Here is a 10,444-nt window from a genome sequence, read left to right as displayed (position 1 = left end):
GACTAGTATGCCTTGCGAGTGTGCCTTGCGGGTAAGCCTTGCGCATATGATTTATATTTCGCACATGACCTCATGATGAGGTCATGGGTTTCGCGCATATGACTCAGTCGAGTCATATGACTTGTTTATTGCGTTATGATTGGTTTATGAGTTTGAAGATGACCTCGCTATGAGGTCATGTGTTTTGAGCATGTGATTACTTTCGTCACAGGACTAGTTTGTTATGATTTGGTTTCGCTCATGTGACAACTTTAGGTCACATGACTACGGGTGGGAAGGATACTATATAAGGAGGTCGATGCAGCTGAGGAAGATAGGTTCTTCACGCTTTGTTCTAAGTACTTTTCCTCGTCCTTGCTGTCACTTCGCCATGAGCCTTTCTTTCACCATCATGATGGGCTTTGATGCCTTGGATTCTGGGGGAGATATCTGAGTTCACTCAGTAGTTCCTGGGGTCTTTGGGGTTGAGGTCAGTTAGGTGTTACGTGGCGGATAACTTGTTTGCGTCTCGTTTCGTTAGTTTCGTTATCTTACGATACTAGCACTTCGAGCACTCATCACGGTCGCTTCTGAGCCCATTACGGTAAAATGTCTACGGCTTCCTGTCTATCGTCTACTCCCAGGTTTCACGTTTGTTTGCGGGGATTGAACATTGCATTTTGGGGGATCACCCATGTCATTCTTTGTACCAGCTCCAGTCTTTTGTTGGGTTTTAACGGAGTTCTTAGTTCTCGCGATACAAAATGCCCTTGGGTTAGACTGATGACCTTCCCAAGTATCAAAACGTCGTACCGGCCGCATCACTTCCCCAAGGGAGGGGGCCTCGCCGGCCCCTCCCTGCCTTGTTACTTTACGTTTCTACGGTTGGAATCCTACAATGTTGTTAATCGCCGTTCCCTTGGAGTTTTGTCCTTGCCGCATTTACCGCGATTCAGTCAGGTGTCTCCTCCTCACCTCTGTGGGGATGGCTTTGACCCTGAAAACACTTACCCCCTGGTGTGGTTATTGTTGCTGCCTGGGGTGGTATGGGACGATTGGCTGCTAGACAATTGTGTTGTCTGTGCATCTAGGTGGTTCGGTTGTGGTCTGTGGTTGGTGGCTTCACCTATTGCAAGTGAGGCCTACCTTCTGTTTGTCGGCTTCTGTTTGTTCGCCCTCCCCATTCTTGTCGTGTCAGTTGGGGAGGCCTCTTGCCCGCCGTTTGGTCCGTGCCTATTGCCAGACCTGTGGGGCTGGCTTCGGCTGGCTCTGCTTACTCTTTCCTGGCTCAGTCGGAATTCGGTTTGGCTGGGTTGGATGGTGTGGCAGGTGCTGATGCCTTCGGGTATTGGTACCGCCTCCTTTATGGCTCCTGGCAGTTGCTGGTGGGCCCCCCTCGGCTATATGGAGTCCAGGGTTGTGGCTCTGTTGGCGTGGCCAAGACAAGTGGCTGCCCGATGGGGTTGGGTATAGCTGTCCTGTGGCTGTCGGGTGGTTGATCTGCCTGAGGGGCTGAGGGGGCTGGATGGGCTCTGTGGCGCCTGGTGTGTGGGACTTGGAGGGGCTGATTGGGGGGTGAGAGGCACCTGCGAGCACCGGTCAGGCAAGCGTCAGGTTGGGCGATGTCTGATTAAGTGTTTCCGGCCTGATGGGGCTGTTGGGTGAAGCTGCTGAGTGCTGCAACGCTCTCCGACGACCCAGATAGTTGATGGCCACCTGTGCGGATAGTGGATTGCGACCACCTGGTTGGACTTGTTTGGCTCTTACGTGCTGGGTTTTGTGGGCTTTGTTTTGTTTCTATAGTTTGGCATTGGGCATGGCTGGAGGGGGCAAGGCACCACGGGTAGGAGATAGGCCCCACTGGCCGCCTAGGTCTGTCACCACCTTTATGTACTTTTTTTTTTCTTTTTTTCTTTTTTATCAGTTTGTTTTTTGGGGGACAGGCAGCGGGTACAGGTCCTCTTCACCATTACGCTCTTCGGAGGCACTTGGCAAAGTGGGTTCATAGGGTCGACGGCCTGGCATGCCGATGCGACAGGTGGACATGTTGGTCACCTCCTCTCTGCCATTCTGTTGCCTGTAGTTTATGTTTGTTTTAGTTTGTTGTTGGTTTTCTACTGTGGTAGAGGTGTTGTGGGATGGTGTTCAGACCGAGCTGTAGTGATTTTATATTTGCTGGATGAGGAACCTGGTTGGGTTGGTCGTTTGCTCGGCTTCGGCTACGCTTAGTGCTGGTTCGCTTCATACCCGAGGGGCTACGGACTTGGACTGGGGCGGGCTCTGGGTTCTGTGATGGTTCCGTAATTAGTTTCCGTGCGGGCATGACTCGGGGATGGCAGGTGCGGGACCGTCGACTTAGTTATCTTAGGATTAGTAGTATACCGGTTAGAAGTATCCCAGTGCCGGCGGGGGCTCGTTGTATGCCAGTGTTGGCGGTACGAGTTTAAATACAAATTAGATTGACTTGTAAGTAGTTTTCCTACTTATTACTTTAATGAATATAAAACATCTTTACAATCTTTATCTTTATTGCAACATTATTGGTACGCCGAGAAAAGCCCTTCATGAAGACGAGTTAGAGAATGCTTACGATAGGTGTTCCCGATAGAAGAAAGATGTCATGTACTATTGGTATCGTAGGCAGAGGCCTAGAGCTATTGTAAAACACAGAAAGAAGAAGACAGAAACAGAAGTATCGTTCCCCGTTGCCAAGAACTAACTATCCAGAGAGGGATCATTATATTACAAAGCGTCACCTAAGTGCGACGCCAAACGATACAAGACGGCATCCTTCAATCCAGACATGGAAGGAGATATCGACATCGATGATCAAAACCTTAACCTAGGAGGATTCAGCGACGCCTTAGATCACGTCTCAGCAGAACCCTGGAGAGCAGCAAGCCCAGTAACCCCAGAGAAAGGATCACCAGTCGATAGCTCTACTGCAGGAACTCCACGACCCGAGAGAATATCGGGATCCGCATTACCTGGGCCACCAGCCCCAGCCGCTCCGGCACCAGGAACCAGCATACTTGGAATGACCGAAAATCAGTTTCAGGCATTTCTCGCAGCCATATGAAATACAGGGCCAGGAAATGTCCAAAGACCAAAACCAAAGGAGCCCGACGCATACGAAGGAGCTGAAGACAAGCTACAAATATTCTTAGCCCAATGCGAAGGATATTTTGCGGTTAAGAGATACGGAGATCACCATGATAAGATCAAGATTCCATATGTGGAATCCCTGCTCAGAGGACTCGCGGGACAATGGATCATGCCTTTCCAAGATGGAAGGAAGCAGAGGTAATGGCTCAGATACAAAGAGTTCAAGGCGACACACTTCGAACAATGCGGAGATCACAACACCAAAGAAACAGCAAGACAAAAACAAGAAAAATTTCAACAATGAAAACAAACATTATCGGCATACTGGAATGAATGCCGAATATTGGAATACGAGGCCGAGTTTGATGATACTACTCTCTACATCATCCTCCTGAGGAACTGCAGTGAGAGACTCTGAGAGGCATGAGGAATCTCTGACCTGCACTATACGACTGCCGAACGATTTGCAAGATGGGCAATCGATAAAGAAAGCAAATTAAACCTGGTTCGAAGCAACTTGGAAAACACTATAGCTCACAGGGTGGTCCAACGATCCAGGAATATGGACGGGACCTTCAAACCACAAGCAACTCGAGGAGAAAGTCGAGCATTAATAGCAGATAAGCCAATGGAGTTAGACAAATCGAAAGCCGGACCTGCTCTGAACCTGTCTAAGGAAGAATACACCAGAAGAATGAATGGGAAACTCTGCCTGAGGTGCAGAAAAGCAGGACATCGGATACGAGAATGCAGAAGCTGACCCGGCAACGGATACCAAGGAAACAGCGCTGCTGGAAATAATCGTTTCAAAATTAAAAATGGAGCAACATCCGCAAAATGATAGCAGAGGATTAAGCGGCGGCAAATGACCAGGGTCCCCAGTAAACGGTGGTCTGGGAGACCCAAGATGTGGACCTGGAAAACCCATCAAGTTAGCGAACTACTACACGGCACTACACACGCAAAGAGGAGAAGAAGATGGAGATCATGTGATGATCAAAACAAAGATATACAATGGAGAAAATAAAGAAACAACAATATATGCAATGCTCGACTCTGGGGCCACCGAAGACTTCATCGACAAGGAAATATGCGACAAATACGGCCTACACACCAAACAAGCGAAGAAAGCGAGACAAGTCTACTTAGCGGATGGAAAGCCAAGTGCTATGGCTCCTATAACCCATACGGCGACAGTACCTATAGACATTGACAGCCATAGGGAAACGGCAACCTATCAAGTAGCAGATCTAAAAAACCATGAGATAGTCCTAGGGATGCCATGGTTACGAAAGCATAATCCGACAATCGATTGGAATGAGAACAAGATGACCTTTACAAGTGAACTATGTGCGATCCACGATGTCTCATATCAGTCTCACCTGTGGTCTACTCAACACCAATACGAGAAGCAGAAGAAGAAACTTTGCATGCAAAGTTCACCGAGATGAGGCAAGATAAGAGAGTCCGGATACCAACGCTTGACCAAGAGGCAAGAGTGCCTACCAAGGGTTCCAAAGGAGCAGGAGGACATGACCTATATGCCAACGAAGGAATCGAGATACCTGCCAACGGGCAGGTAACAATAGCGACGGGAATAGCCATTGGACTTCCAGAAGGCACCTATTGATGAATAGCACCCCGCAGTGGTCTAGCAGTCAAACATCGGCTCATGACCATGGCAGGAGTGATCGAGGTCGACTATACAGGTGAAATCAAAGTGGTCCTGGCCAACCTAGCTCAAGAGGACTACCAAGTCCAGAAAGGCGATCGAATCGCACAGTTGATAATTGAAAAAATCAACAAAGAGGATCTGTATGAAGTAGATCAACTGGAAGAAACCACAAGAGGAAGCAAGGGATTTGGAAGTACGAACCAAAACCAGCTCGATACAACAAAAAGAATTGAGATCAAAGAGATCACAGCACAAGCCTTTGGACGGTACTATCGAAGAGGAGATTCAACAGGAATTCTCAAATGGACATACGAAGACGAAAAAGCAGTTCTAGTAAAAATCAAGATCAGCACAGAGCTAGCAATCCAGGACAAGAAATACCAAAGCAAAAAGAGATGGAAAGAATTGGTTCCAAAAGAATATCACCAGTTCACGAATCTATTCCAAGAAGAGGAAGCTACGGAGCTACCACCTCGAAGACCGGAAATCGATCACAAAATTCAGCTGGACCAAGATGAAAAAACGGGAAAGACAAAAGAGATGCCCTACAAGAGGTTATACCAACTAGGAGAAGCAGAGCTCGAAGAACTTAGGAAGTACATCGAGCAAAACTTAAAGTGAGGATGGATCAGGGACTCTTTCGCCTCAGGAGGATCCTCAATACTATTCGTCAAAAAGAAAGACTGAAAAATGAGACTCTGCGTGGACTACAGAGCCCTCAATTCGGTTATCAAGAAAGACCAATATCCACTACCCTTGATTGGAGAAGCACTGGGTAGACTGCGGTCAGCAAAATACTGCACCAAACTCGACATCAAGGATGCATAGCACAATATACGCATCAAGGCAGGAGACGAATGGAAGACGACATTCGCCTCAAGGTACGGAATGTTCGAATACTTGGTTATGCCCTTCAGGCTGACCAACGCACCAGCTTCATTCCAGAGATGGATTAACAAAGTACTTAATAAGTACCTCGACATATGTTGTATCGTATAGTTGGACGATGTACTCATATACTCGGAAAACATACAACAATACCAAAAGGATATCAGCAATATCATGGCCGCAATACAAGGATCAGGAATGAAGATCAAACCGACAAAATGCGAATTCTATAAGGAAGAAACAGAATACCTCGGATTTATCATCAATCGAAGTAGGGTCAAGGTCGACCCTGTCAAAACAGCAGCCATATGGGATTTGGCCAAACCAAACAACAAGACAGATGTTCAATGCTTTATGGGATTCTGCAACTTTTATCGGAGGTTCATAGAGGGATTTAGCAGGCTTGCAAAACTACTCTATAACCTAACCAAGAAAGACAAGAAATGGGAATGGGGAGAATCCGAACAAAAAGTATATGATGCAATACGAACGCATCTAACATAAGCACCCTTACGGGTTCATTTCAACCCAAACCGAAGGACAATGATCGAAAAACACAATGCCTCAAAATATGTATGCTCAGGCATACTATCACAATAATGCGATGATGGAAAATGGAGGCCAGTGTCTTACCGATCCAAGACAATTACACCCGCAGAGTGTAACTACGATGTTGCAAACAAAGAACTATTAGCGATAGTTCAAGCATTAAATGAATGGAGGAGATACGTTGTGAACAACGACCATCCAGTTCGAGTTCTAACCGACCACAAGAACCTGGTCCCGTTCATGACTATGAAAGAACTGAACGACCGCCAGATAAGATGGATGGAACACCTCAGCAAATAAAACTTCAAAATCAAATACCCACCAGGCAAAGAGAGTGGAAAGCCAGATGCTCTCACAAGGATTGCAAGCGACAAACCACAAACGCAAGAAGACAAAAGAACCAAACAAAAAACACGAACAATATTACCAAAAACCTGCTTCGTGGCAATAGAGGTTATCCAATTCACATACACGGAGGAAAGAGGAATTGAGAATGCAAACAAGAAAGACAAAACAATTCAGGCAATAAGAAAAGCCTTGGAGGAAGGGAAAAAGGAGATGAAAGGAATGCTCTGGGTTTATGCCAATGGGAGGACAGAAATATGTGGTACAACAGAAAACAAGGGATTTCGGAAGAAGAGGGGATAAGGACAGACATGGTACGACAATACCATGATATCCGAACGGCAGGACACAGGGGAATGGCTACAACTACGGAATTCATCACGAGGTCATTCTATTGGCCAGGACTGCGCGAAGATGTCAAACGATATGTCAAATACTGCGACATATGCCAAAGGACGAAAACGACTAAACATGCACCATATGGATTACTAACATCAAACGAAGTTTCTGAACAACTGTGGGAAACAATTACTATGGATTTCATCATGGACCTACTGGCGTTGGAAAATTGCGATAGCATCCTGGTTGTGGTGGATCGTCTGACCAAAATGCGTCATTTCATTCCGGTTAGAAAAGATATCAACACAAGAGATTTTATACAAACATTCTTCAGAGAGGTCTTTCGACTTCACAGTCTCCCAAAGAATATCATTGCCGATTGAGGAACACTATTCACATCGGAACTATGGAAGAAAGTAACCGGAGAAATGGGAATACAAAACAGAATGAGCACAGCGTTCCACCCACAAACAGATGGACAAACGGAAGGGGTAAATGCGATACTGGAATAATATTTAAGGGCCTACGTCAATTATCAACATGATGATTGGTACAAGCTGTTATCTATGGCCGAATTTACATACAAGAATAGAAAGCAAGAAACAAGTGGCACGACACCCTTCTTTGCAAATTACGGACAGGATCTACAAAGTCTGACCACATATCATACGATTAATGATTTGATACCGGACAAAACCGATATGGAGAAACTACACGAAACATTACAATACAAAATGAGTCAAGCACAACAACGACAGAAGGAACAATACGATAAGTACAGAAGACCAGATCCAAACATACAACCAGGAGATATGGTATGGCTCATATCACGCAATATCCATACAACATGACCATCAAAAAAATTGGACTACAAAAAAATAGGACATTTCCGGATACTGGAAAAAGTGGGCAGTCGAGCTTATAAACTCGACCTCCCCCCCTCAATGCGAATACACTAGGCATTCCACATCTTACTCCTCGAATTACACAACGACAATAAGTTCCCTTCACAAACACTTATTCCTCCCCCTACGATTGAACTCGATGGAGAACCAGAATACGAGCGCAACGAAAGAGTCGATTCCAGCTTCTTCATCGGTCACCTCCAATACCGAGCCAAGTGGACAGGATATTCTCCCGAACACAATAAAACTTGGTACTTCGCAGACAACTTCGAAAACGCATAAGATGTCATCTCAACCTTCCACCAGCGATACCCAGACAAGCCCGACGAAGGTGACGATCACGTTCAACCAAGACAAAGGCGAGGGGAAGACTCCCGCGCCATTACAGCAAAACGAAGGCTGGGGTGATAGCCCCCCCCAAACCACTCATACTAGCCCCTAATACTCATTCATGGGGCCAACCGACGAAGAACTTAAAGAGAGGAAATAACAAGCACAGCATAACGCTATGTCATGGATGGTATGCTACGATGACGGATGCCAAACACACTTTGGCAACAAAGAAGGCTCGGGATGGTTCCAGAGGGAATGTGGAAAGCATGACCCAGGCCCGGACCACGTTCTGAAGCCTTGGCAACAATGCTTCAGAAATGGGTGCAGGATGCACAGGGCACAGAAAATATTGGCGGGATTCTATCGGCAGAAGGATGGAAGAAGGAAAGAGTTTGAAGGAGAGGATGCCAGAAAGGCATGGGCGGCGAGGACGCGGTCCGGGGAGGGAGGCGCCCAACACTCCCTAGCAGACACAGATCCGGATGTCAGGAGCCTACACAGGAAGATACAGGGACTCCAAGAACAACTTGGCCAAGCCAAGGCCACAATTTCGGCAAACGACAAAACGATTGAGGAGCTAAGACAGCTTAACGATAATCAGCGGCACATGATCAAGATGGCGAATCTGATCGTAGAATCAGTAAGGGTCAGATGGAGGACGGCACACGAAAGGTTGCACAAGCTATGAAGGACCACGCGCTCGGCAGGAGGGGAACTATTGAAACTGGGAGAAAAAGCCTAAAGGGACTGAGGCTAAAGAGGAGGGGAGCTAATGTAGTGAACATGACTTAGCATGAAAAAGGTTTTCACGTGACAAATGGTTATGAGTCACAGGTATGTTATTGTTTTGCGTATATGACCTATTTGGGTTATATGATTTGTTATGTGTGGGATTTGTGATACTTTCGCACATGGATCGAGTATGAGTCATGGGACGTGCGCCTGACGAGTATGCCTTGCGAGTGTGCCTTGCGGGTAAGCCTTGTGCATATGATTTATGTTTCACACATGACCTCATGATGAGGTCATGGGTTTCGCGCATATGACTCAGTCAAGTCATAGGACTTGTTTATTGCGTTATGATTGGTTTTTGAGTTTTGAACATGACCTCGCTATGAGGTCATATGTTTTAAGCATGTGATCACTTTGGTCACATGACTAGTTTGTTATGATTTGGTTTCGCACATGTGACCACTTTAGGTCACATGACTATGGGCAGGAAGAATACTATATAAGGAGGTCGATGCAGTCGAGGAAGATAGGTTCTTCACGCTTGGTTCTAAGTACTTTTCCTCGTCCTTGCCGTCGCTTCACCCCGAGCGCTTCTTTCGCCCTCATGATGGGCCTTGATGCCTTGGATTCTGGGGGAGATATCTGAGTTCGCTCAGTAGTTCCTGGGGTCTTTGGTGTTGAGGTCTGTTAGGTGTTGCGTGGCGGATAACTTGTTTGCATCTCGTTTCGTTGGGTTGGTTATCTCACGATACTAGCACTTCGAGCACTCATCACGGTCGCTTCTGAGTCCCTTACGGTAAATTGTCTACGGCTTCCTGTCTATTGTCTACTCCCAGGTTTCGCGTTCGTTTAGGGGGATTGAACATTGCATTCGGGGGGATCACCCATGTCGTTCTTTGTACCAGCTCACGTCTTTTGTTAGGTTTTAACGGAGTTCTTAGTTCTCGTGATACAAAACGCCCTTGGGTTAGACTGATGACCTTCCCAAGTATCAACACATCGTACTGGCCACATCACTTCCTCAACGGAGGGGCCCTCAGTGGCCCCTCCTTGCCTTGTTACTTTACCTTTCTACGGTTGGAATCCTACGATGTTGTTTATCGCCGTTCCCTTGGAGTTTTGTCCTTGCGGGATTTTTTTACGGCGATTCAGTCAGGTGTCACCTCCTTGCCTCGGTGGGGATGGCTCTGAACCCTGAAAAATCTTACCCCCTGGCGTGGTTTTTGTGGCTACCTGGGGTGGTATGGGATGATTGGCTGCCAGGCACAAGCGTTGTCTGTGCATTTAGGTGGTTCGGTTGTGGTCTGTGGTTGGCTGCTTTACCCATTGCAAGTGGGGCCTACCTTCTGTTTGTCGGCTTCTGTTCATTTGTCCTTCCCCTTCTTGTCACATCTGTTGGGGATGCCTCTTGCCCGTCGTTCAGTCCGTCCCTGTTGCTGGACCTGTGGGGCTGGCTTTGGCTGGCTCCACTTACCTTTTTCCTGACTCGGTTTGACTTCAGTTCGGCTGGGTTGGATGGTGTGGCTGGTGCTGGTGCCTTCGGGTATTGGTGCTGCATCCTTTGTGGCTCCTGGCTGTGGCTGGTGGGCCCCAC

This window comes from Tuber melanosporum, assembly GCF_000151645.1.
Source record: "Tuber melanosporum whole genome shotgun sequence assembly, scaffold_243, strain Mel28".
Lineage (NCBI taxonomy): Eukaryota > Fungi > Ascomycota > Pezizomycetes > Pezizales > Tuberaceae > Tuber > Tuber melanosporum.
Note: the sequence above shows the minus strand (reverse complement) of the source record.